Source organism: Mus musculus, chromosome 14 (assembly GCF_000001635.26).
Source record: "Mus musculus strain C57BL/6J chromosome 14, GRCm38.p6 C57BL/6J".
NCBI classification, from domain to species: domain Eukaryota; kingdom Metazoa; phylum Chordata; class Mammalia; order Rodentia; family Muridae; genus Mus; species Mus musculus.
The window spans coordinates 46,558,885-46,585,379 of NC_000080.6; the positions used below are offsets into that span (position 1 = coordinate 46,558,885).

Genomic DNA, 26,495 nt, shown 5'->3' on the forward strand with positions numbered 1-26,495 from the left:
CTTTCCTCTGTACCCTGGCTCCTGGTTGTGGCCTCTTCACAGATGGACAGCAGAGAAGGCGTGCGCCTGGGCTTTCGGGGGTGAAAATGGCACCCGCCGTGCGTCCTGCCCACCTGCTTTACTGTTCCTGACTCTTGCCCAGACCCCACTATGGCCACGCAGTCTGAAGAAATCAGATGAACACCTCAGGGAAAAGGCGGGAGGACTCCGACCTCACTTCCCCTAAGGAGGATCAAACACTGAAGGCTGGCCCTTTTCAAGTTTTATTAATCCTGGTTCATCCTTTCCCCCACATCATTAGTCATTTCCTATTTCTGAAGAACTGGCTGCTGTCACTGAGGATCAGACAATAAATGGCAAGCTAGCTATGCCACCTGTGCGCCGTATCCACCATTACCCACAACCACATCTGGGTGAGAGGCCAGTGGGCGTTCTCTAAGAGACAAGCCATTTAGAAGTGCAGCCTGGTTTTTGATCTCTGGCTAAATACTTTTATCCACATCATCTCTCCATATGGGCTTGAAAGTCATCATGTGACCCACCGTTCTTTGAACAGAAGGCAGCTCCAGCATCGACAGCAAACCTCCTGTAACCTCAGACTGGGATGTGCTCTTGAACCCCTCCCAAGAAAGACAGGGACTCTCTGTTTCCAACTGAGGAAAACTCTAGGAGATGGCGCTTAAAGAGAGAAAGGAAAGTGACAAGAGTGACGTTTGCCATCACCCCATGTTAAAACACACACAGATGGAATCCAATTCATAACGAACCCAAGAGCTGCCCAGTGAGACATGAGGACTTCGCACAGTTCCCATGGCCAAAGAACTTCTAATTTCTCAGTTCCCTAATGTCCAAGAGTCTCTCTGATAAAACCCTTGACAAATGCGGCACATGATAGACAGGATGCCGGTAGAGCCCTAGCTCCAGGTCAGACCCACAAGCTTTAATTCTGGGCTGAAGAGAACGGTGGGCAAAGATTCGTGACAGCTTTTATTGGTTAAGCACCTAGCTGGGGACTTTGCCACTCTTCTGTTCTGCAAACTATGACCCAAACTAGAAATCTCAGAAATGTCTGAATTGTGCAGCCAATATCCTATAAGGCCTAAGGGTAGCACAGAATGCATCTCTCTCTCTCTCTCTCTCTCTCTCTCTCTCTCTCTCTCTCTCTCTCTCTCTCTGTGTGTGTGTGTGTGTGTGTGTGTGTCCTCTCTCAGTCTTAGTCTCTGTCTCTGTCAGTATCTCAGCCTCTCTGTCTCTCTCCCAATCTCTGTTTCTCTCTCTGTCTCTATCTCTCAGTCTGTCTCTGTCTCACAGTCTCTATGTCTCTGTCTCCCCACACACACCATGTGTGTGTTCATGTATGGGCAGGCAGAGGAACAGTGAGTATTGGTCCTCTGAAGCTATCCACCATGATTTTGGAAACACTAGTTAGCCTGGAACTCATGGCTTAGGCTCCTGACTGGCCAGGGGGCCACCAGGAATCCATCTCCCCTGCACTGACTTCACAGCACACACTACCATGCTGGGCCTTTCACATAGGCTCTGGAGAGCAAACTTGGGTCTTCATGGAGTGCAGAAAGCACTTGACTGACGTAAAATTATCTTCCTGGCCTGGGGCTATTTTAATTGAAATCCTAATCCCTCGTCCTTTCCTGTACGGATAACCCCTGAGCACTTTGCCAATGACTGAGCAGTCATATTTCTGCTTAGCAAAGATGCAAGTTCCCACACATTTTTTATCTCTTATGGAGGATAGAAAATTGAAGATAACGATTTAAGGGAGCTGGTGGGCTTATTCTCAAGACCTTCTGAAATACAGAACTTGGATCTCCTTGGGGAAGTATAACTATGAGTGACCTAGGAACGGGGATGAGAACACTAGAGAAATCAAAATCTCTTTTATCTTCCCTGGGCTGTCCACTCATCCCCGGCATCATCTATCAGTTTCAAGATGCACAAAGCACCCAGCAGCCATGATATTTTATGATGAGGCAGATGCTTCTCATGATGGCTTATTTTGAGCTCTCAGATGGTCCTCGGGCACAACTGATGACACTCTTGCTATAATTGGGGCTTAGGCTTTTCTTACATAAACAAACATGTATACATGGACACACACATGTAAATATTATCCTAGCTTTTGGACTTTTTAAAAGCTTTTCATTTTATGATTATATATTTTTTTATCTGTACTGATGTTTTGTCTACATGTGTGTCTGGATCTGGTGTTCACAGAGACCAGAAGAGGACATTAGATCCCCTGGTACCAGAGTGATGAGCATCTGTGAGTTGCTAGGTGCATGCTGGGAAATGAACCCAGCACTGTCTGGAAGAGCAGACAGTGCTTTTAGCTACTGAGCCACCTCGCCAGCCTCCTGGATTTATTTTAAATCTTGAATGTTTACTCTCATTTTTTTCCCCTCTAGATTTCAGAAGTAAAGAATTCAGCCATTAACCCCTTGTCTTATGCAATTAGGAAGGCAGTTCTAGCATTGCTTGCTTGGATAATTACAAAGGCCCACATCTTTAGAATGGTATTCTAAGGGTTGCCTTTTCCATCAAAGGCTGCCTTCACGATAAAACAATAGTATCCACGCTATGACAGTGGACCCTTCAGTTTCTGTTCTACAACTTAATGTGGGAAATTCTAACCAGGCTTATAACTCCCCTTTTTATATTCCCCTCCAGAAAAATCCTGTAGTGGTGCTAACTCTCCTGTCTATTTAAAAGTTTATCTGTCCAGCTGGGCATGGTAGCATACTTCTTTAATCCCTGCACTTGGGAGGCAGAGGCAGGCAGATCTCTGTGAGTTCCAGACCAGCTTGGTCTACAGAGCAAGTTCAAGGACAGCCAGGGCTAGACAGAGAAACCCTGTCTTAAAATCTCTACTCCCTTCCCAAATTGAATTTGTCTCATTAATACATCCTTCCAAGGAGCTGAGAGCATTCAAACTTTCTCTGTGAGCTTAGTCCTAATGAGGTTTGCACAGGGGAATAAAGGTCACCCAACATCTTGATAGACAAGCTGCTTAGTCAACGTTCTCCAAACAGCTACTGGAATTGCTAAGGGCCCTTTGCTCCAGGTTTCAACCCCCTTCCCACTCCATCTGTCTACGCTACCTCTACCCTTTTCCCTCTTCACCCCACTCCCTCTCTCCCCATCTCTGCCATTGCTGCGGTAGCTGCAACTGACATTGATTTTATCTGCATAAACCTTCACGCTCCCACTGGTTCCAAACTGATCAAGTGGCCTTCAAAAAAAAAAATGCCACCACTTCTTAAAAAGGCTGAGCCAAGCCCTGCATAATGGAGACAGAATACAATCTCTTATCATGTCGGAAGTAATACTTGTGGTTATCTAAAGCACCATAATCATATCATACACTTTATCTGTGAGTGGCTTTTTCCTTCCAGGGTAGGAATAGAAACTTCTTCATAATGAACACTATTGAGACTCCAGCAGGCAGACCTCTGGCTTTGGCAACGTGCCATTCTTGAGCAAAGGCATGTAATCATCTCAAAGACTGCGGCATGGCAGAAAACAGGTACAAGTATTTGCTGGAAACATCATGTGCAAAGAGCCAACTTTATAATGGAATGCTTTGTGTTGGAGACTTTGGAGTACCTATGGCTGACTAGAACTTGGGGGTCTGCTGCCACCTCACTTATCCAAGGAGTCCTTGTGTGAGAGTTCAGGGGACAGGGCCCAAGAAATACTACCAACCTTTGCTTTGGTCAGGGCTGCAACATCCTGAGATAAAGACAGTCTGCCCTACTGTCAGCCGTGGTTCCTTCTCCCTAAAATGGTGGCTGTCAGATGACCAGAACTGGAGGACTCTTGAAAAATAAAAACCTGGAAAACAGCACCAGGTGTCTCTGAGAGTTTGGTCAGTGCTACAGTTTGGCTCTCACGGTTCCTAGTCTCAAGATGACTCTGGAAGATGCAGAGGGTAAACTGAGTCCCATATGCCTCTACCTTAGTTTTATTTTAAGTGAACTAAGGTAACTTAAGAAGAAAAAAAGGGCCAATGTGTGCTGAAGTTGCTGAAACACAAGAAATATTCTCAATTGTTCTTCTCAGGAAGCTCAAAGATCAGACTGCCTTGGGTGGTATACTGTTTTGGTTTTTGGGGGGTTGTTTGTTTGTTTGTTGTTATTGTTGTTTGGTCAGTGGCACAAGGTGCTACTGTCTACTCAAGTGTTGACTCAAGTGAGGGGTTTACCCAGCGACATGCCAGCCCTGAGTACCCACTAGGAGCCCTCCTTCAGGAGACAGGAGTTCACAGCTTAACCCACATAATTGCCTCTCTCTATGTGTGACAAAAATGCCCTCAAGAACCACTTTACACCAAAACATGATATAAGACTGACTGACAAGCCAATACATTGATACTGATAGGATCTCTGAGCTATATAGAGAAATAGAAATGGCAAGGGGCTCTTGAAAATATAAGTCATTGGTCCCCAAGTCCTACCTCTTGGAACAACTTCTTAAGAGAGAAGCAGTTTCCTTCCCTAACCATATAAAATGATCCCTGGAGTTATTTATAGCGTTCATGGCCTGGAGGTATCACTTGGTCCCTGTACCACAAGCCCAACCATGTGTTACTATATTAAAAAATGTGAAAAAGTAATTATGGGGTATGGGAGCCAGTGTCTGCAGACATAACCTTCAGAAGAGGAAGTGACAGGGAACTTTTGCTCCACTTTGCAGCTCGAGGGCTGCCCAGGCTTTGGGCTCAAGGAGGGCAAGGTGTCCAAGAAGCTGGAGAGAAGCTTGCTGAAGTAGTCAGAAGCAGCCCTATTTGTTGATAGATAGCAAACCAGTTTCCATTCCAAGGTCCCCTTAGTAGGTCAAACTGTCCAGTCACACAGAGTGACCGTCCAAAACATCCTTCCTGAGCAGCTCTCAAGCTGCCTGCCTCAGTTCCCACAGCACGGGGATGGCAGAAATGTGTACGATTCTGGACACTGGAGAGACACTCGGACTATAGAAACTGGTCCCCAAGACCCCGACCTTTACATAGTGACTTCTGTCCCCTTGTTCTAAATCCAGTTTTGTGGTTCTTCATCCCTTTCTCTGTAGTCCTTTGGCTTTCCCATAACAAAAAGACCAACCGCTGATGACAGAAGCAATTCTCCCTGGACCCACAACCCCTTCAGTGCTCCCCTGGAAAGATGGCTCCAACACCTTCAGACTCCAACCCCTTTGGTTCTTCTTAGAAAGATGGGCTCCAACTCCATTGGGAAAAAAATTGCTTTCTACTGCTGCAAGCAGAAAATGGTAATGCAACCACCAAGCCCTAGAACACAGCTCATCCATGCAGAGGAGGCCATGTTTCTGATGGTAGGGCTGGTGTTCCCAAGAGTCCTCCATGTTGCAAGCCATATTGAGAGCAATTACATTTCCTCTTTAGGGCCTTCCTTGGCCCCTGGTCTAAGCTACAGAGAAAGTTGTTTCTGATTACAAGTTCCTTCCTTCAAAGAGAATCCCATAAGCCTTGTGCCTTTGCTGGTGTCTTGGAGCGAATAGTTGTGGCCATCTCTGTTCAATTCAACTACCTCGTGAACTTTGAAAAGTACGAAAATTTATTCAGAGAAGGGGTATCTTCTAAAAATTGATTTACATAATTCTCTCTCCAATAAATTTCTAAAGAAACAAGCCACACATGACAGAGAGTACTGAGACAAGTAGAGATCAGGGAAATGTCCTGATCTCCTTGATATAACTAAATAAACCAAAATAACCTGTGTCCCTAGTGGGACAATGGGTCATGAGCATAGAGTGTAACCTATTCTACACACCATCCTTGAATTTACACACTGTGGTCTCATAATGTGAGTAGATGTTGATATAAAATTCACTACATCTTCCTGAGTCTGTTTCTCAACCTGGAACAGCAGCAGACACAGCAAGGAAAGTTTAAGTAGCCATCGTTTGGTGCCAGTGGAAAGAAAATGGGAGAAGGGGGAGGGAGAGGAGGAGAGAGGGAAGGAGACAGGATATGGGGGAGACAAGGAGATGGGAGAGACAGGGAGAACGAGAAAGAGGGAGGAGAGAGAGGGAAAAGAGGAGGAAAGAGGGAGAAGGAGGAGAGAGAACAGAGAGAGGGCGGGAACAGAGAGAGGGAGGGAGAGAAGGAGGGAAGGAGCTTTGCAAGCCCAGGGCTGCTTAGAGCTGTCTAAAATGGCCTGTTAATCCCAAATTCGGTAGGTTCACCTGCATTACCTAATCCTTCCAGCCCCCCACCCTATCTTTGCTGCCTACATCCCAGTTTTCACCACTGTAGTATCCACAGTGCCACCTGCTGGTTATAGGAAGCATTTCGTGGCTGTTAGGGCTCCTTGTCCAGATTTTATTGAAGTCCATCATGACTTACTAGCAAAGTCAGAAGAGAAAGCACACTCCTTAAAGTTAAGAAGAATCCAAGAGCCAAGCAAACCATGGATTCCTGGAAGCTCAGCGAGACCTGGCAGAATCTCCTGGATGCAACTAGTTTAGAAGGAATGTGAAACAAAAACGGTGCTGCTAGATTCCATCAGCAGGGCTCTAGGGATATATAGAGAGAGCATCAGGACAATGCCTTAGAAGTTTCCAAAATTCGCTGTTTCATAACCATCGTCTTGGGCTGCTTCTTCTTCTTCTTCTTCTTCTTCTTCTTCTTCTTCTTCTTCTTCTTCTTCTTCTTCTTCTTCTTCTTCTTCTTCTTCTTCCTCCTCCTCCTCCTCCTCTTCCTCTTCCTCTTCCTCTTCCTCTTCTTCCTGACAAGTTTTTTCAACCTTGAAGTAAGGTTTCCCACCATTCTCCAGTTTTACTATAGCCCACCATTTGCATCTCAGGCATCAGTCAGACAAAAGATGGGAGAAAATGTAACCCCTAGAATTCACAACTCCTGGGGATGACCCAGCACATTGCTACAAGCCTCACTGAGGAGAACAAATGTCCAGAGATCCTCCAGGATAACCATGGGGTCATTATCTTGGGTTAGAAAGTATGAAAATCAGGATAGCAGTTCAATACTGACTCTGTGTCTCTAGGATTCTGACATCACACTACAAAAATGCAATGCTGTAGCATGCCCTCTACAGTAACTGTAAGTATAAGGTGGAAATCTGTCCATGTTAGGAATCAAAAAGGTCTGGGAAGGGCACTGGCCCACCACAGCCTGACAGTCACTGTATCAGGGAGGACAATTTCAGAAATGTAGATTGTTTGCCAAAATGTTTGCAAGATTTAGGTGATAACTAGTAATTTCTAAAGAAAATTTTCTGTACTTATCAGCATGACGTTTCTTTGGGGCAGCTATGTTTCCTTCCTTTTTCATCCCCTGGCATACAAAGACTAACTTGTGAAATTTCAATCAGACAGTAGAGATGACCGGATTCATCCTTCTCTCTCTCACACATTTTCCTTTCAGTTCTGTTTGCGTGTGCTCTCTCACTGTCTAAAAGGGTAAATTTGTTCCTTGCATTTTCTTACCTTTCACCAAATTCAGAAATCTTTTCTTTCTTCCTTCCTTCCTTCCTTTCTTTCTCTCACTCTCTCTTTCCTTCTTTCATTCATTTATTCATTCTTTCTTTCTTAAATGCATATAAACCTCAAAATACTTTCTCTTCACTTGGGAAAGCTCCAACCAACCCCTCCTCCTGGCAATTAAATGACTTTCCACCTTAATATGAATCAACACCTAGAGAATCAGATGAGGTCTCTGTGAACCTGCTTTGATAGATCAGTTTCCTTCTTTCTACACATCTCGAGCACATCTAGACCTCACATTATTCAGATTATGCTAGGAATGATGAACCAAAACAGCAGCAGTGGTGACTAAAGAGAAAGCTAGGTTTAGGTCCGACCCCCCCCCCACCTTTAAAACAGGCAATAACCTAAGGAAGAAAGTCTTTGAATGTTTGCAGAAAGAAACAATCTAAGCAGCTCGGGGTCCCACCCAGAAGGGATGGCTGTGGTACAGCAGGGGAGGGGGAGGGCCGTTAGCATCGGTCTATGCCATGCCTGCTTCCAGAGAATGCTCAAAGCACCAGCGTTTGTTCACTTAACACAGGATCCACTTCTCAGCCCAGGAAGACCCTGGTAACAGTACACTTAGCACTCAGCAGCTATTTGACCTATTTTACTAATGTGTTTGGGAAGGAGGTTAATTAACAGTGGATGGCCATATCCTTAAGCTTAATTTTTCCAACAGCCCCGCTCATAAAAGGAAAAACTGAGTATGTATTGGAGGAAGCAAGCAATTAAGTTGCACAAATAGTGAGCTCATTGAACTGCAGCTGACTTCTATCATGTCAAAGAACAACTAAACACAGAAGCAATAAAAAGATTGTTGCCCCGACCACCACTGAGAACCAACCGGCAATAAAGATGGATAACTTCCTACTTGAAGTCACTGATTAAAGCTCTTTAGAAACCAAATGTTACACATAGGCATAAATGGAGCAAAATATTTTAATGCGTGTTTGGCAGGTTCAGAAACATTTTATAGTCAATTTTAAATGAAGGTTTATACAACAACAGTAAAGTCCACTTACAGCAGCCATCCACATGGCTTGCAAGAAAGCTACAGTGCTCCCCTGAAAGGCTGGAGTCACACTGGGGAATTAAAGTCCCATCCCAAAGAGCAAGGGGTAGGCCCTGGGGGGGAGCCGAATTCCACAGTATGGGTCTTCTGAAACCAAACCCAAGAGCAGAGTCCCAGAAACCCATTCAGATGGCTGTGACCCTTGAAGGCAGGTAAACAGACTCTCTATAAGCAGTGACCACACAGCCCCTCCTTGCCCGTCCCCCTCTGCTCCCTTGTCCACCTCCCAAAGCTCAAAAAGGTCAAGGTTTAGCGCAAGCTGCCTGTCAGAAGAGAGCCCTTTCATCTAGAGTTCAGTACAGCCTGGCACCAGGCTCGGCTCCCAGGAATAGCAGTGTCGGGAAGGTGGGCTGTCTAGATTTGACCAAGAGAATATGTCTGACAGAGGGGACTTGGCTATCAACCTAAGTGTCTGGGGGGCGAGGTATCTTGTGGAGGAATGGACCCCAACATTCACCCCTGCCTTTGCAGGGACACCATATGCAGCTGTGGGGAGACGGGGTGCTTTGCCTGAAAAGTTGCTTATAATTTAACATTCAAAATGATGTCAACAGGCCTAGAGAGACCAGCGGTGAAGAGCACTGGCTGCTCTCCCAGAGATCCTGAGTTCAATTCCCAGCAACCACATGGAGGCTCGCAACCTATACGATTGTAGTCCCATGAATTCCTATGTCTTCTTCTGGTGTGCAGATGTACATGCAGACAAGACATCTGCATAAGTAAATGAATCTTTAAAAACCAAGAAGCAGGAGGAGGAGAAAGAGGAAGAGGAAGAGGAAGAAGAAGAGGAGGAAGAGAAACAGATCTTTGCATGGTTGCCTCAGAACTCAGCACTGTAGCAAATTAAAGCTGTTTTGGTTTTTTGTTTTATTTTGTTTTGTTTTTCACAAATGAGCTCACGTGCCACATTCCATTACAATCTTTCTACTTCCATCCTAGAATATGTCCCCCAAATGGGGGGAGCACTGCTGAAAAATATGCTTCGCTCTAGGCATAGCCCTCTGGTCTTGGGCTTTCTGGGCTCCATGCCCTGAAGCAAGATCATGCCTAGTTGCAATCCTCCCCCCACCCCACCCCACCCCATGCCACCCAGCTCTTCCTTCCTCCCTGTGCTCTTGTTTCTTCTTTTTGCACCCACCGATGTCCTGGTCATGGTCTGTCATGGTCATCATGTGGTTCCTGAGCACAAGCATGGGGAGGGGTTAGCCCCTTCCTTTCCAAGATTTAGTTTCTTTGCATGAACCGCTGTGGCTGAAACAGTCAAAGGAGCTGAAATGAAAGAAATCATTTTCATGCTTCACCTTGAGCAAAACTAAAAACGAATACAGCACTTCTCATCTTTCTTGGGTACAAACTAGGAACCAAAATGACCCAGGTATATTGTTAGTGCTAGGAGACAGTCATAAGGCCTTCTTCCCCTCGCTGTCTGATTAGATACAGCCATTCTTCACATGCTCCCTGACCCACTCCCACACCTCACCCCTGAGATACAGGTCTGGATTTACTATACAGAATTTAGAAAAAAAAATGTACAGCGCACACATACACACACACACACACACACACACACACACACACACACACACACACACATATATATGCCTTGAGGGATTCTCCGTGCAGTGGAAGTTCATACTGTGACCATGAGAATCACTTTATCAGGTGAGAAGTAGATATTTGGCATTTCCCTAAGAATTCTCACCACTTTTCAAGAGAGTTGTCATCGGATCCGTGGTATGCAAATCGAATAAAAGGTATGAGACGGGAAAGAGTACATTTATATAGATTTCATCTCATTTGCAGGAGGAAATCCCAGGGGTGCAGTGTCTTCCTTCCACTTAGCCCTCTCCAGCTTGAAAGCTCATGCAGGCTGTGACCTCCAGGCGCTCTCTGCAGGTTTTCTAGTACTGTACATGTCAATTCAGGAATTGGAAAGAACTGCACAGCACCGGAAGGGGGGTGGAGAAACGGAGTTAGAGTTCAGAGACCGGAGCCGCCTGCTTTCTGGAAAGCCCTCCAAGCTGAGATTCACTATCCAAACAACCAAAGCCAAATGCTTCAGTTCCCCTGTATTAAGAGAATAAGAAAAAATGCCCAGGAAAGCCCACGGTTTCCTTCCACACGAAGAGGAGGAAGCAGGGAGGGTGGCAGGCGCCCATAAGCAGTCAGTACTTCCTCCAGGGCTGGTATCTATTTCCGCCCACTGGCGTGGGGCTGGCAGCTTCATCACCGGCAGCAGGAGACAGGAGATGTGTGATCCAAAAAAAATCCATTTTTGGCTCCAGTTTCACCTTTAAAAAAAACAAAAAACAAAACAACAACAAACAAACAAACAAACAAACAAAAAACAGTTGGTCTAACTTGGAGAATCCTATGTCAGTTTTTCAAATGGCGGAACTTCAAGAATATGGCAAGACGGCTCAGCAGGAAAAGGATCTTGCCTCTAAGCCTGGTGACTTAAGTTTGATTCCTTGGACCCATATGATGCGAAGGAGAGAACCAAAGCAAAGTTGTCCTCTGACCTTCACAAGCATGCTATGGCAAATGTGCAGCACCGCCTCCCCTCCCCCAGCACCCCCCCCAGCCCCCCCTGCAATGAATAACTAAATAAATGTAAAAGAAAAAAAACAACCATGAGTAGAGTAAGGGAAACTACTACTTAGTCTATGCTAAGGTTCAAGCTCACAGGCCTCGCAGGCATTTGAGGCTACAGAACAGAAAAGCATACAGACATGATGAAGAACAGGCACTAATTTTCTTCTCTTCCTTTGAATTAGCAGGAAATGCCAGGGTCCTAAATAGAAACAAAACGGGGCATGAGTCTATTAATAGAATCTCGAAAGTATGACTGAACTAGCACGTCTAATGAAAGCATATTTAAAACGTCCGTTTCCACATTCCTTGCCTGTACCTCGAATTTGCTTCTCTGCAGACTAAGATAAAGATCTTGGTTCCCGTTATTCATTTTAGCAGCACCCTGCAGGAGAAACTTCAGAGCCCTCCCTGAAGCCCACCACACCCAATTCTAACCACAGTTGTATTTGTAGGTACTTTGCCTGAGGACTGACACCTTCCCCAAGCAAGAAACTAACAGCAGGAGGAACTTGCGCACTGCATTTGAAAGGATTCTGTCTGGAATCAACAGATGAACACAATAAAATTGTTAAGGTGTACATTACTATAATATTTGATTTGTAATTACATGGATATGTATAGGAAACATGTGCTTCATTCAAGCACATACACAGAGAGATTTAATGATTCCGGAGTAAAAACTAATAATCAGCTCCTATTTTTGCCTTCATTCCATAGGAGGAAAAACCCTAGGAGCTAATGTCATCTCCTTAGTCTTCTTAGCATTAAGTAATCAAACCCCCTGCTACCAGGAAACCCTAGACAGGCTCCTTGAGGCTCTCCTTATTCTTGCCTGGATTTTCCTTTCATGAATTAAAACTTCAAGAAGAAAACGGTAATTTTCCAACATCTTTTCACATAGGGCTTGCCTCTCCCCTAAAACTTTTCTGAGTCAACTTTTCATAAGATGAATCACATTAAAAAACAAATCTCTTAATTATACCATATAAGCTAACCAGTAAGCCATGACCTCATCACCTTGTATGTAATAAGACAGCAGAGACTCCCAGACGTTCCAAAGCATCTTGTCTCTGTGTTGTTCTGGCTTATTGTGCAGCAGGCCCGAGAGTTCACAAAGAGCTGCTATCTTCCTTCTGCATGTTAGCAGATCCCATGGCCCCACTTGCCTGCAGATGGAAGTCTGAGAACCAAGAAGCAAGAGCTAAGTTGGCAGACCAGCGAGGTCCTTTGAAAAACCACCCATGAAAATGGACAAGAGGAAAATGTTCAAGATGAGCTAGGGGCAGAAGGTCCTCAAATTCACAATATTCCACCAACCCAAACCAAAACATGAATACCAGGGAAACCTGGAACTCAGCTAAAACAGGAGTGCAACCTCCAGACTAGAGAAGATGCAATGAGCTATTGCTCTGACTGAGCCCAGGAATGAAGTGGATAGAAACCCAGGACCACTTCTCCTGCACATCGTATCCTCTTGTGGCTCTTGCTTTACTGTGAAGTCCTCTGTATGATAGTTGCTAGTAACATTCCCAGTTTGCTAGAAGTAGCATAAATCATTACCATTGTGTGTGGAAAACTTGAAGTCCATCCCATAGAAGTACAAATATTTATTCTGTCTAGTATTGTTTAATAATTGTTCCCAAAAACTGGAGAAAGCTACTTTCTTCTGATAAAGAGGATGTATTCCTGACACTCAAAAGTAATTTTAAGTTCCTATCTTTCAATATGAGTTAATACAACATTTATTAAAATTGTCAGATGCATCTAACTTGTTTGGGAAGATGGAAATTGCCCCTGATGCATCAGAAGTGAAGAGAGAAAGCCACCCACTGAATCAACAGTGCCCTGCTCAGGACCTGCAGTGACATTCTTCCTTCACTTCATTTCAGGTGATGATCCAGCAGCAACTGGCTATAAGCAAGCATGTCATTCTGCATCCTCCTTGCTTGGTTCAGCCCTCCCTTGCTTAGTACAGCCTGCCCTGGCTTGGTACGTACAGCCCATGCTCATCCAATGAGCCCTGCAGTCCACAGTGTCCCCATGGCAACTGAGCCTCTACCTTCAAAATAAGCTCACAGCAAAAAGACATGGCTTTGAAAATGTATCTGGAAGTATAGAGCCCAGGGTTTGTGCTGCTACCCCAAATGTAGTCTGTGGATGTGAGCAACCTAAGAGCCTTGGTTTACAAGCCCTGAAACAAGGGGACAGTAACATTTTTGTTAAGAACTGAGACTAGTATTTATAAAGCAGTGGTTTTTAAGGGAAGCAAATTTTATACAGACACTTTGGGGAAAGATTATGTATGTAGTTCATAAGTATTACAAAGAAAGGTTGTTGGCAGAGAAGAATCTGCCTCGTGATCAAGATGAACTCTAGTTTCATAATTAATGTGGACTTGAAGTGATTAAAATTAAGACAAGTGGCAGGTGTTATTTTCAGCAATGGCCTTTCTGCAAGAAAGGGGTGAGCTCTGAGGGAAAGCCAACATTTCCTCCAACTATCCTGAATGAGTTCATTTCTAGGAACTGCCTGATACTTTTAGAAAAGGAAACAGCATTGTCTCAGTCAGTTGCAAAGAAAGAATGCACATCTCCTAAGCCTACATAGGTGGTGACACATATATATGACATGACCCTAACAGTATGCACATATACATACATTGTGTACATGAGCCATGTATACTACAGACACACGGTGCTTTCCCCTTCCCTGTGTTCAGTACCACAAGGCAGAGTAAGGAAAGAAGTCTTGACTTCTTACGTTTCTCTTCCTGAAGATAAAGCCTCTATTTACAGAATGGGAGAGGGGAGTGTGGCTCAATGGTAGAACATTTATTTGACTACAGAGTGGGAGAGAAAGGTGTGTGTGTGTGTGTGTGTGTGTGTGTGTGTGTGTGTGTGTGCATTGCACAGTTTCCAATAAATACATTTGGATTCTCTCATTTTAAAATTGTGTGTTTGGAATGCTTTTTGAGGAAGGAAGGAAGGAAGGAAGGAAGGAAGGAAGGAAGGAAGGGAGGGAGGGAGGGAGGGAGGGAGGGAGGGAGGGAGGGAGGGAGGGAGGGAGGGAGGGAGGGAGGGAGGAAGGGAGGGAGGGAGAAGAAAGACTTCTTAGGAGGCAAAGGATGCCTTTGTATGTCTGCCCTGTGTGAGCTATAACCTCAGCCTTCCAAAGTCACAGCCTCCTAAAGACTTTGATCTTAACTACAGCATAGACTAGAATTTCTAAAGAAATAGAGGGGTGCAAACTTGGGAAACACTGTCAGACGTGATAATCGGCCATGACTTTAACACCAGCATCAGAAATTTTATCATCAAATGTTAAGTAAAATGCATGAAACAGAGGAAACGCATCTACATGCAAGGCAGGGGGACATTCCTTTGTCTCTTTCTGTTTTTACCATTTCCAGGGCAACTCTGAGCAGCCCCATTTTATCTGTACTGGCCTGGGGTTTAGATCAACTGTTGATACTTGCCTCTTGAGCCAGCCAAGCAAAGGCAGCTAGTTTAGAGGCCAGCATCAGACAGAGCCGGGCTTATCAAGTCTTCCCAGCAGCCTCTCTGGGCTCATCCTTTGTAAACAGTAAGACATGTCAGCAACCTGGTTGCCGTCATTACTGACAGTTCTGTAAAGAGCGCTAAGTGTTGAATTCTTTAGAGCGGGCCTGTGCTCTGTGAGAGAGATGATAGCGTGAGATGAGGGGCTGCACAGATATCTGAGTACCTTGGGAAAACAGAGGGACTGAGGCTTTTCACTCAGCAACCTAATGAAAACTAGACAAATAGTCTTGGATTTAATATATAGTTTCCACCCAATTCATGAGTCTTTTGTTAGGAGCCATTCTAGCCTGTATAGAAAAGGAGACTGTCAGATATAAAGAAGCGGTCTCTCACTGATACAGAGCTTCGGAGAGAGCAAGACCTGTTTATAAAAATAGAGACTAAGCTTATGGTGGGAACTTGCTGTCACATGGCCATTTTGAAGTTATGGTGGTACCTTTCTGCTGTGCAGGAATTTGGTTGCTTTACTTTCATAGGCCCCGTGAACTTTACATGTTTGAAATCAAATGCAGAAAGAATGGGGCTAAATAACCCATTAGGGAAAGCCCTGGCTATAAATGGAGCACAAAGGATAAAATGTGAAATAGTAAAATAGTACCGAAGGGAAGGCGTGAAGACTAGTTTAAAAAGTTGTTTCTCATGCGAAACAGTGACTACACGCTCTTCGTTAAAATCCAAAAGATCCATTTGTGTGAGTGAACTACATCAAGAAAAGTCTCAGGGCCAGCAAGGTGATTGAGCAAGTAAAGACACTGCACCAAGCCCAATGACAAGAGCTAGGTCCTAGGGGCCACGTGGTAAGAGAAAAGAACTGACTCCCGAAAGCTGCGCCCTGCCCTCCACACACGTGCGGTGGCATGTGTGCACCCACATGCACGCATAGGTACCTACACACCAAAGACATGAGTAAAAGTCTCAGTTGAGGTGACTCACCACATCTCCCGTAAGGTATATCACATTCTTTTCCATGGGAACTAATAACACATGACTCAGAATAAGCTCTGTTAATAATAGCAATTGATGGTGTTCAAGAATAGCTTTCCCAGAACACTTCAGCTACAGACTTCGAAGTTAACAACACTTCAAAGACAAGGAAGGAAATGTCTCCCCGGGTTTCCACTTTTCCTTTCCTAGGAAGGCTTTCTAAATTCATTGCCTCCAATAGATGGACAAAAGGCTTCACATCCATTTATAAAATATCCAGAACTTTGGGAAGCGTCATGCCATTTCGATCCCACACTGAAATAAAGGCCCTCTCTAGAGTCCAGCACCTCGTTCATGTAGCTTTGCTGGAGCTCACCTGGACCTTTAGGTTTTTTTCTCTACCATAAACTCTGCCTGATGGTACAAGTCATAGGTTATTCTATGCCTTTCCGTCCTAGTCAGTCTCCTTGGTTCAAAGAACCAGACCATCCTCTTATCTGGCTACAGGTTAGGCACAGAGTTTGGAAATGTGTGTCAACCATAGAATGCAGAGAACAGCTTAAGGAAGAAAAGTGTTTGAACATTTCAATAAGACCAGTTTTCCTCTTTTCTTAGGAGCAGAAGCACCAAGGAAAGACGCATGCGCACGACCCAAGGAAAGACGCATGCGCACGACCCAGGCAGACACTGTCTCGCAGCATCCCAAAGAGTAAACGGTAAAAATAAAATAAAATGAAAAAGATTTGCCTGTCATGGGAGTTGTCAATAAAACGCAACCGTGTTTATTACGACATTTAAAGTCTGTGATTAAGAACACCAAAAGGCCTAAACTAGAAAGGTTTTCAGCCTGTAATTTCCCTGCAGTCCTGGCCTGTACTTCCTTATAAGTTAGCTCAGCGGGGCTTTCTTCCATGTCCATCATCAGCTTGTAATTATTACCATTCTCAAAGCCATGCCAGATGGGCCTTCAGAAGCAGGCATGCAGCCTGTCTATGAGAGAAAGAGCGTAATATTACTCTACACAGAGACCTATCTGGTCCTACTCAAAGAATTCTGCTCCTCCTCCCTCCCTCCCTTCCTCCCTCCCTTCCCCAGCCCACCCGCAAACCCATGTTCCCTGCCTACCCTAAACAGCAAGTTTCTGGTAGCAGCAGAATGGCCTGGTGACAGGCTGGGACCATGGGGGCTGGGCATGTGCTACATCTTTAGCATCTTTAGAGCATGCAGCCTACTGGTCACCTTTCCCAGTTCACAGATGGAAAGCGAAGTCGACACAAGGAAGAGGCATAATCTCGAGCAGAGACTAAGAGCTGGGTTTGTTGCTTTTATGAACCTTTCAGAGACTCCAGGCCCGTTCCCCTCCATCCCACATTTCTCATTGGCTAGGAAAGAGATTCTCAGGGACATTCTCCAGGACAAATCTGCACCCCCTTTGCATGCTGGGAAGGATAAACATTAGTAAGGAGGTTGAGGTCAAGGAGCCTCGCAAAGCAACACAGGGAAAGGCAAGAGCGCCTAACCCAGGTTCATCTGGTGATAGGCATGGGGTGTTAGGTATCCCAGAGGGCCAAGCAGAGCTTCAATCAGCAGTTAATGAGGCAAGACCTGCAACAGATAGCCACTTTCAACTAACAAAAGCTTTTAGATGTCTCTGTTTACTTTGATCCATTTCAGTTAATTTGAGCCTGGTTAGAGGGAATTTTGCCCACGCCCCCCCCCTTTTTTTTTGCTAGATAAACTCTCAACTCCCACCCCACCCCCATCCACCCATCCCCACCTCCCAAACAATAGTATCATTTACCAACTTTATACTTAACAAGTATTCAGATCTTCTGTCAAGGTTGGCCACAATTCTATAAAAAGCAAAGCAAAGAGGTTCTGTGCCTCAGAATTGCTATAAGAAAGGAATCTCAAAATTCAACAGTATGAAAATAAGGGATCAGAAAAGGTTGCATCTTGTGATTTAAAAAGGAAAAAGAAAAGAAAAAAATACTGTTTCTTTGTAACTCAATTGTAGAGTTTTAATAGGATTTAAAAATTTTTTTGTAAGCATGTGTCTGAGTCCTAGTGCAGTAGAGAGAGGGGCAGGGCCTTGAACCTGGAGTGGACAGGCAGTTGTGAGCCACCCACGTGGGTGCAGGGACCTGAACTCCAGTTCTCTGCAAGAGAAGTATGTGCATTAAAGTGCAGAGCCATCTTTGCCGTCTGGGAAGGCCTCAGGTTTAAGAGAGGTTTCGTTCCTGGCTTCTGGTCAGCTTGTGCGCTCTCTGCCCTGCCTGTTTCATCCATGCAAACACCAGAGCTCTTTCCACAGTAGAAGCATTTCAGAACAAACCACCGGGGCATGAATTAATCCAGAGAGAGACTATAGCTGGTGGTCACAAACAAGGAAGAGACTTAAAATCAAGTGACTGGAGCCTTCAGGTCCTGGGACGCAATACTGCAATGAGCTTTTAATTAGGTCAGCTTGGTGCTTGAGCCCACTGTACTGTGTATCTGTGCCTGAGGGAGGACCTCTCTGCCCACATACACAGAAAACATCCCTGAGACTTTCCTGGGGTTGTCTTGGGACTCCTGATTCCCTTCCTAGCCTGCCCCAGCTGCCTGTCTGTCCCACCCTCTGTCCTTCCCCTGTCTTCCCATCCCATTCACCTGGCATTTACAGCCTTCCACAGCCTCTTTTGTTTTCCTCTTCCTTCTATGTTATATTCCAAAGCACATTTAATTTGCATATATAAATTTATTTGCATATATATGTATTTGTATGTATGTGTGTATATGTATGTATAAATTTTACACACACACACACATATATATACACATATATGTATATTTGAATGTATGTCTAATTGAGGCAACTCAAAAACAAAATAACAACAAAACTCCACTCATCTAGATAAAGTAATTTCCCAAGTACACTTGAACATTTTTGGTTTGACATATTCCTCATAAAACTTACTTTTCTCATATAGCCTTTTCTTATATTCCTTTACCCACTCCTTAGCAAATCTTAGACATTTCTGGACTGTACATAAGACCCAGAAGTTAACAGAAGGAACAAAGTGAAATTCTTTCACACTTTTGCCTTTAAGAAAGCTGGAAATGAGTTTAAAATGTTCTCGTTGGCATCCTGTCCACTAAAGACCACGGGGAAGCATCAGGAACATGAATCTGGAAGACTTAATTTAAGCTAAGGTCCTGATTGCTGAGAAAAAGGAGGACGAAATACTCAGCTTGGAGTGAACATAAGGACCCAGAAGGGGTTTCTGACACCAATTGTGCCTTGTCTGCCACACATACTTCTGGATGATGACAGTAGAGGTTTATATCTATTTTTTTTTCCTTTCATTAAGTTTTTAAAATGAAAGTAAGGTTAGCTTGTCACCAAAGAAGTTCTTTGGTTGAAAGGCAAGGAGTCCAGAAAAAAAAAAAAAAAAGCCAATACCTTACAGCATTTCAGAACACTAGCAGTAACAGGATTGGCAAAAATGTCCTCAGCGATTCCAGGGACATGGCCTGACTCAACGCCGGGGCTTCTGCGTAACTTGCAGTGTTTAATACAAGCTTACTAAATACTTTCAGTTAATAAGGGACGGTGGCAGTTGCTAAGCTATAGGCTGAGTTATTCCTTTCATTCGCAGACTGGGGAGAGATGACAGGGGCATGTTGAGTCACTCAAAACAGGCTTAAACCACCTCAAGGAGTTTGCCTGATGAAAGGGTTCCCTTCCCTTCAAAGCCACTTCCTGTGTCACATGACCTATATCACTCCAAAGATAATAACACTTCACTTTTATCCAAAGATCTCAAAGCATTTTCAAATGTTAATTAAGCCCTCACCATCCTAGAAGATAGCGATGCAGATCTCACTATTTAAATACTGTATTCCAGAACACAGGTTGTTCTAATCATTGAGAGGGAAACGGAGGCCTCTCCAGGGGGGTGGGAGGAATCTAGGGAGGAAGTCCCACCCAACCCCTTAAGATACCCAGCACTGGGAGAGCTGCGGCTCTATGCTAAAGCAGCCACAGCCACAAGAAAAGGTGAAGGCGGTGAGTCAGTGGAGGAGAGATTGTGACCATTGCTTTGGTAGTAAAGATAGAGAAAGCCACACTCCTTGACAGACAGTGAAGAGCCCTTTGATCTCTTCCATTTATCACAATGAGCCAGTTTGTCCCAAGGCTTAGCTGTGACTGTCCAGACCACTCATTTGGCTTCACAGACACACTGGGATACCCAGCACTTCAGGGTGCAACCTATGAAGTGGGGCGGGGGAGGGAAACTTCAGGCAGTTTTCAATATCTATCAACAGCCAGGCAGTGGTGGTGCACGCCTTCAATCCCAGCACCTGGGAGGCAGGGGCAAGCAGATCTCTGAGTTCGAGGCCAGCCTGGTCTACAGAGTGAGTTCCAGGGGCTATACAGAGAAACCCTGTCTCAAAAAACAAAAAACAAAACAAACAAACAAAAAAAAACAAAAAATCAATATCTATCAGTCAGTCTAGTTAAAGAGACACCATGGCGTGCCCATACCCCTGGAAGGACAGAGGGTCTTCTCTCCTGCCTATCTTCCTTGGGGAAACCACATTGGATGTTCCCGCACCTTCCCTGGGGGCGGGGAGGGGGAGGGTGTTTGTTCAAGGTTTCTTCCTATCCCAGGGTCTTTGCATAGGATTTTGCACCTGGACTATTTTGTCTGTCCTCCTAAGACACTCCAGTTAGCTCCCAGATCAAAGGTCACTTTTACAGAGAAGTCCACCCTGATTCTGCTATCAAAAGTAACTTCTCCCTGGACTCCCTGATGGCCCTGATTTGGTTGTTTTAAGTCATGATAGTTCCTGCGTTAAACATCTGTCCTTTAATCCATCCCCGGCATAAGAACAGGGCTGTGTCTGTCTGTTCTGTTCCCCGCTCTCTAGCCCATAGACGGCGTTTCGGATTGTTAAGTAAATCAATGAGTGAGTAAATCTTTCAACCCAGTTCTCCAGCCACCTTTTTCTTTTGAAGTAATCTTTCAAGGTGATGAAGACAGGAGAAAAAATAGATAGTAGAAGTTTGTCTGACAGCTGTTGTTATTTTCTTTACCTTGCTGGAATTCGAACCCAGGGTCTTGAGCATGCTAGGCAAGTGTTCTACTGTTGAGGTGTGATAGATTGTATAGAACTAAGAACAGAAAGCAAACTTTGAATTGTCTGAGAAAGCACTTTGTTTGTTTGTTTTTGTTTTTTACTGTATGCAAAGCTAAGAACTTTACTTGTATTTGTTGTTATTCTTTGTTTTGCTTTGCTTTGTTTTTGTTTGTTGTTGTTTTTGAGACATGTTTTTTCTGTGTCTCTGTAATCCTGGATATCCAGAAATTTACTTTGAAGACCAGGCTGGTCTTGAACTCACAGAGATCCACCTGCTCAGTGCTAGGATTAAAGGCCTGAGCTACCAAGTCCCATTTACCTGTATTTGTTAGGGTGGAGGCCGATTTTTACCCCTCTTGCAATTACAGGATTTAAGTTCATGAGGTATCTTCCATCTGTTCATTTATTAATCATTCATTATTTTCCGTCAGATCCTACAGTAGTAGTACAAAACTGCATCCATCTTGGAGGCTGAACGTCCGTGGCAACAGCAGAATGTATCGCCACCTCACCAGCTCTCAGGAAATACTGTAAGAACATGAGTCAGCTTTAAGAAGGAAGACAGCAAAGGGCTAAGGTCGACTCTTGTAGAGTTTTGACACTTTACAGCATTCCCGAGACACTGGTGCTCATTGTGTGACTTGGATCGGAATGGATAATTTTCTATTCACTCCCTAAGATGTAGAGTAGAGAAGGAAGTCACGGGAACTCCAATGGTTATAAAATAAAATACTACAGGGCTGGGGATGAAGTTTAGTGGAAGAACAACAACACTCACAAGGTTCTGAGTTCGAGTCCCAGAAGCATTTAAAAAAAAAAAAGCTAAAATAGTTCTTTTCTGAAATTTCAATTTTTTTTTAATGTGTATTAGAGTTTCCCCTGCACCAGTTGCATGCCCAGTGTCTGATGGAGGCCAGAAAAAGGTGTGTCTGATGGAGGCCAGAAGAAGGTGTGTCTGATGGAGGCCAGAAGAAGGTGTGTCTGATGGAGGCCAGAAGAAGGTGTGTCTGATGGAGGCCAGAAGAAGGTGTGTCTGATGGAGGCCAGAAGAAGGTGTGTCTGATGGAGGCCAGAAGAAGGTGTGTCTGATGGAGGCCAGAAGAAGGTGTGTCTGATGGAGGCCAGAAGAAGGCGTGTCTGATGGAGGCCAGAAGGTGGCAGATCCCCTGGCCCCTGGGTTACAGATGATTTTGAGCTGTCATGCCGGTGCTGAGAATGAGACTCAAGTCCCCTGTGAGAGTAGCCAGTGCTTTTAACTGCTCAGCCCTCTCTCCAGCTTCTGAAAATACTTCAGGAGGCAATATAGTAATGAGACTTCTTCACAGGGGCATAGTACCGCTAATAGGATCTTTGTAAAACCCTCGTGAGACTGTTTCCCTAACCTCCAAGGGCTTCTGTTGGCATTAGCAGTGGCAGGATGGGAAGTCGGGGTGGGGGGACCATCTCCCTGTTGCTCAGACAAGAGACAGGTTTTCTTTCTGGAATCATGTCACTTTTCTACTGACTTTACTCACAGATCAAAACATTTGTGAAAATTCTGCCTCCAAAAAAAAAAAAGTCTGCCTCCCACAGGCTCGTGAACGAAAGCTTGCTGGCCAGCTGCTTGGCTCTGCCTTCGTGAGTGCGCTGACCCATAGACTGGGTTAAATTTGAACAGCCTTGGCATATCGTGGAAATTTGGGCATGGTTGGAAGAAGCCCATCTCTGAGGATGTGTCCTTGGGAGCAGTTCCTCACCCCAGCTCCCGCCTGTCTCTGTCTTTCTCTCTCAAGGAAAGAAAAACTCTACCACCCCACATCTCTGTCACCTGACCCTCAAGTGGGACCATGGACTGAATCCTTTGAAACCCGGAGCCAAAATAAAAAATTGGTTTTTTCTTCCAAGTTGATTTCTTTGGATATTTAGTCTAACACAAAAGCCTGATTAATAGTCATTGAACACAGGTTCTATCTTGAAGTCACATGGTCCTTACACTTCCACTGTAATGCCAGTCTTTTCCTATGCTGACCAGAGGACAGTCATCTACATGTAGTATTACTGTGCGAAGCTCTTGGAAACTATGGTGGAGAAGACTGTCGGCAAGACTGGGCAGAGGGTTGAATGGACAAAGAGCTGTGGTTGAGGACTGAACTTACCTGCTCCTTCAGAGCATCCCTAATGAGATAGGAGACAGGCCTTTTACCCTGGCTTCCTCAGAGACAGGCAGAGCCTTCAGCAAGGCAGCTTGGTTCGGCAGAGGCTAACTCCTAGAGGAAAGTTTAGCTAAATGTCATCAAAAAGCAACACTCTACAACTAAAGAAGGAATTAGCCCTGGTCCTTGAGGGGGTATCTGGGTGCCACACTGCAGCATCTACTCTACCCTGGTCCTTGAGGAGGTAGCTGGGTATCACACTGCAACATCTTTGGGTCTGATCTTGAAAGCCCTTCTTCTAGGAAGGTTTCCCCGACTTGCAGCCTATGGATGCTCCTCCCTTGTGTTCTGAGTCCCGTATCGCCTCATCCTGCTCTCTTCATTTTACATTATAAACATCTCTTAGTTGTTTACTCTCATGAAAAAACTGAAAAAGAATGGCATTCTATTAAGCAATATGTAAATCGCCATAAACAAAAGAATGAGTGAAATCTCTTTACTTTTAAAAATCTATAGGACTGGAAAGAAGGCTCAGTCAGTAAACGGACTTGTCACACAAGCCTAGTGACCTGAGTTTGGTCCCTAGAATCCAGGGTGGAACCAGTTCTCAAAAGCTGCCCACCTATACCTACACACTCATCTTAGCACCTCTCTCTCTCTCTCTCTCTCTCTCCCATCCCCCCTCTCTCTCTTTCATCACACACATCATATGCACAAAAAAATGCACAAAATAAAACACCAAAAAAAGCCTGGATAAACATTCACCAAAATAAAACATTGTTAACTGTTACTTTTTGGAGTCAGAATTATGTCGGATTTCTTCCCCAGTCAAGCTTCTGATATATCTAAAATTGTATAAGCAAATACTACTCCTACAATTTCCTTTAAGTTTTATTTACATTTTTAAAGTTAATGTTTTGCAGGGGGAAAAAAGACCTTTAGTAGAATAACCAGCCATCAGTAGCCTCAGCCCTTCAGTCTACCATTTTGACTCTAACTCAGAGTTTAGTACAAACACTTTGACATAAATGATTTTGTTTAATCCTAATACAATATCAACAGGATCAGAATAATGTTGAGATTTTTTTTTTAATTTGGATTGCAAAATAAAACCAACCCTGCTAGTGAGAAGTGAGCTAACGTAGACCCATAGCCTATAGTGGAGGTTCCACCAAGGGTACCACTCTGATGCCCTTGAGTGGCAGCAGAACTAACTCCAAGGCATGCCTATCTAACATCCCTGTTCTTGCTGGCCACACCCCCTGCCTCACTCTTCTCCCCATTCCTACTCACAAAAGAGAGGGCTGTGCCTCTCCAGGCCTTCTTCCCATCATTTGTTTGCACAAGCCTAATCTGCAAGGCCAGCCAGAGTTGAAAGCACTGTCACCCCAAACATCACATGGCTCCTCTCCTCTCCTCTAATGATAACACTTTGCATGTGCATCGTCCCTTCCAGAAGGCCTCCCTGTGCATCACCTGGTCGCGTCTTCCCAACAAAGCTTTGAGGTCAGCGCATCAGATAGTGCCGACCACAGCTTTAGAGATAAGCCATGAAAAACACAAAGAGGTTACATGACTTGCCAAAAATCACAGTTAGCTACTGATAAGGATAGGACTAGAATCTGGGGCCTTACAGAAAACCCCAGACCCCTCGGCTGTTGTACTTTGATCTTGCAGTCTAGCATATGAGCCACTGATAGAGCCCTGAAGAATCTAAACTGGTAACAAACTAAACTGATGAAAGCAAGAACCCCCCCCCATCCCCCCACCCCCGGGGTGATTTCCTGATGAGGTATGCAGTAGGCCTGCAAAGACCTTCATTACAAGGGGATTGGTTAAGAATATACAAGTGATTCCACGAAGTTCTACCACCACAATGACTGAAACAGCTTAATTATCTGTCTGTTAAAGCTACATAAATAATCAGAGTAGCACATAAAATAAGCATCCCTGTGACTCCATCCCATGAACCCAAATTTCCGTGACGATCACTTCTTCCGGCTTTATCCCTGTCATCCTGGTGCAGCTGTTAACTGCTCTCCCTTTTACTTCAAAGATAGTCCGGGGCAGAGAATAACTTACATGGTCGTCCTATATACACCCTCTCAAGAACAAATGGACACTTTCAGCAAACACTGAACAGTATTAAGTTTTCAAAATGGCAAGCCCTAAATGCTGTAAGACAGGTTACTGTCACTGAAATCGAAATGCACGCCTGGGAACATTCCTAGTGTTAAATGGCTTCACTGAAGTCCCAGTAAGACACATACCCCTTTGTGCTCTCCCTGGACTGGTGAAATTCTGGCTAGCTTCAATCCATTTGCTAAATGATTTTGGGTTTTCCGCACTTCATTCCCACATCTGATAGGCTATCTGTGTCTTGTTGCTTATCAAAAGTGTTCCTTTCCACGTTCATCTTTAAAAACAAGAAGAGACAAATTGCAATTCACATTATCCTGGCTTGAAGTTAGAATGCCTTCAACATTTCCCAAAGGAAACTTGCCAAGGGAATGGCCTATGAGCACAGTGATTTGCCAAATGGGTAGAGACAAGATATTCATGGTAATTCCAGCTCAGGCTCCTTGAGATGTGCAAACATTGGCATCCCATCTGAAATACTGGGAGGGTATATACTTTCAGCTGCTGAAAACCAAGGGATTCTGGACTCACACAACTGGTAAACAACTGCATTTGGAGTATTTAACATAAAGGCTCTCCTGCGTTCTTAGGAAATATCATAGACTAGCTAAGACAGAACAGAGATAGGGCATAAACAATGTAAAAAATATGTATTCAGATGCAATATGTATTTGCATCTGAATACTGCATGTAATTGTCAGTCAGCAAGAAAGTCATATTAATAGCTTTTCCCCAGGGAAAACTTTGCACATCTCAAGAAAATGGTTTGAGTGCTTTATAGTCACTTGGGTCTTTACCCGTTCATACTTATTCAGCTGAGATAACTCTGTACTTAGATGTAGACTTTGTGTGACTCCAGTAGGCATTTTATTAACGAACCCATTAAAACAAAGCAAAAAAATGGATAAAGGCTGGAGAGATGCTCAATACATAAGAGCACTGGCTAGTCTTCCAGAGGGTGCAACTTCAATTCCCAGCTTACAGCTGTCTAGTACTCCAGTGTCAGAAGATCCAGTGTCCCCTTCTGGTCTCTTTGGGCACCGGGCACACATTTAGTGTACAGATATACATGCAGGCAAAATACTCATGCACATAAAATAAGATATTTTTAAAAATTTAAATGTTAAAAAAGAAATCAGCCCAGTCAATGGTCTGCACAGAGACAGACGATAAACCCCATATTCTATTGAAAATGGTTCTATGATCCCTTTTACAAAAATCTGCCATCCTCCTCATGGGAACAAAAGCAGACTGCAGTTCTTTCCACAGTGTGGACATGTTTGGGGTTTTCTACAAGGCCAGAGAAATCACTCCCAGTCTATGTCCCAGTAGAACACAGACAAAGAAAATTTCGTTTCTCTGAAGCACAGATTCAGCTACTCAGTAATCACAAGACTTCTTTGCAACCATTAATCACTCAATATTTAC

General features: G+C 44.3%; 1 long non-coding RNA gene across 1 annotated transcript; it reads right to left on the reverse strand.

The window, feature by feature from the left end:
* Nucleotides 1-9,446: 9,446 nt before the first annotated feature.
* On the reverse strand, nucleotides 9,447-16,967 carry Rubie (RNA upstream of Bmp4 expressed in inner ear). The gene is made up of 5 exons (NR_046459.1): nucleotides 16,795-16,967; nucleotides 12,203-12,365; nucleotides 11,319-11,384; nucleotides 10,293-10,881; nucleotides 9,447-9,859 (listed from the first exon to the last, which is right to left on the reverse strand). It is a non-coding gene; the product is annotated as an RNA upstream of Bmp4 expressed in inner ear (long non-coding RNA).
* Between the last annotated feature and the right edge of the window lie 9,528 nt (nucleotides 16,968-26,495).